Raw genomic sequence first — 2,318 nt, 5'->3', positions numbered from 1 at the left:
CCCGCTGGCCCCGGCTGTGAGTTCCTGCTGAGCTCAAAGACTTTAATGTGACGTGTACTGAACTGAGAATTGCACTGAACTGTCTGCACGAGTTGCACTTTTAATCTCTTTTTATTGCTATTTTATTTATGAATGAATGAATGAATGAATGAATGAATGAATGAATGAATGAATGAATGAATGTATGTATGTATGTATGATGTTTGCTGCTGCAATACTGGAGTTGCCAAACTGTTTTTCATTGGAGTTTTTTTGGAGCAATGACAATAAATTTCTGTTCTATTCTATTTACATTGTGATGACATCATGGATCTTTAATCGCTTTTCTTGGCATGAAGAAAGTTCTTTTATTATTAAAAAGTAAATAAGCACAGATCGCAACATGACATGACAATATGGCNATATATATATATATATATATATATATATATATATATATATATATATATATGCAGTGGTGGTCTGTGGGGAAAATGCTTTTTGGGTGGCAGGGGTTTCTTTGTCACTGCAAAACCGTTGAGTGGCCACTGGGGAAAAAATGGATGCAGAGCTGAGGAGCATTCCTGGGGCCTGGAGAGGACCTGACGGCTCTTTCTAAGGTAACAAAATACAATGATCCTTATTTTTAGTGAACAAATGAAAACATTGTTATGAATAATATATCAAAATGTGCCCCTGAATCCTAAACACTAGAGCTTTAAACTTCTTTGCTTGCTAACTTTTATTCTGAGTGTTCAGTCACAGCATGCAGTGCTTTGTGGATATATTTAATTTATTTTTCTTATAATAAATAAACTGATCTAATCTCAGCACATTATCCACTGGTATAAAGAATCAATGACTGTTCGAGTTAGGCAATGATGCTCCTCAAGTTTTCCATTTCAGATTGTCCACACTACACCAGCCCATTAACTTCAACAGCAACACCACAACAGCTGTGAACAATCATGCACTGGCTATCAGATACCGTCTGTCTCTCTGTATGCCTTATTTATCTGTATTGTCTGTCTCCATTTGGTGAGCTGGCAGCCCTGCTTGGCTGGGTATGTGCTTTGACACTGGGGCTGTGTGTGAATGCCATGGTATTTCCTGGCAGTGCAGAGCTCTGCCTTCAGCTCGTCTGTCCATTCCTGAGGAAATTACAGTTCCTGCCACAGAAGACGTGTCGTTCCTTTGCTCCAGATGTCTGTCCTCTGGAATATCAGCCAAAGTCTGTCATGAGGCATTCACGTTCATGAATTCTCTTTTTACATTGACTTGGCAGCTTCACATATGATACATACATTACATGTAATTGCCCCTTTAGTACAGCAGAGGGCAGCGTTGCTCAGTTATTCCTTAATGATGCTGACACCTTCTGAGCAGTGAGGGTGGTCTTTATGTTTTAGCAATATTCATCCAGTGATATTAAAGCCTCAGATTATTTTCTGTCCATTGTCTGTAAGCAAGTGTTTTTCTTAACCGCGGTTCTTTATATGTGCCATTTATTCAATGCAAAAGAAACTTTAAGTTAAAAAATCCTCTGTCCTTGTCTTGAACACACCTACAGACACATTACTCTGTCCCTCTGGTCTCCTTCGTCTGTAATGGGAAGGATTTTCTATATTTACCCCCCAGTGTTACGTGTGTGTCAGTGTGGAAACAACTCCTCACAGGCTGTGAGTCGTTTCCTCCAGCCTGCTATAATTAGCTGGGTTTCTTGCCCTTGATTGTAGACAAAATATGTTGAGTTCTCATGCAGACTGACCAGCACCTTTAAATATAAGGCCGAGCATCAGTAGCTGCAGTCCTGTGTTACAGCAATACACCCTGGAACACAGCCGTGACATGATCCTCACACAAAAGACACCAGCGTTACACTCTCAACACTTTATAAACATTTACAGTTTCCCATGAGACATGCGCAAACAAGACTGTGGTTACACTACATCCGTGAGATGGTGGTGTGAGCATCGTGCATCTGGAGTCCAGTGTGGATGATTTAATTCCTTTGCAACTCTCAAACCTGCTTTTTGATTGTGCCCTTTACTTTGTTTGTCATCATGCTGGCACACATTGGCCTTGGCACGACTATTATGGGCATTGTGAGCTGAATGCAGCTAAGAAAATACCCAAGGCTGGAAGGGCATTGTTCCTATAGGACGCACACACAATGACCAAGGCTGGGAAAGTACTGTTTTCTTTGCGTTAGACAGAGAAAGGAAATGAGGTGTATGATACAAAGACACAGACAAACACACTCATGGATTATCATGTTTGAGAGCAAATAGTGACGAATACGAGAGACTTAGTGTCCAATGAGAGTGAACAAGACAGTC

The sequence above is a fragment of the Epinephelus moara genome, chromosome 10 (assembly GCF_006386435.1).
Source record: "Epinephelus moara isolate mb chromosome 10, YSFRI_EMoa_1.0, whole genome shotgun sequence".
Classification (NCBI taxonomy): Eukaryota; Metazoa; Chordata; class Actinopteri; order Perciformes; family Serranidae; genus Epinephelus; species Epinephelus moara.
Note: the sequence above shows the minus strand (reverse complement) of the source record.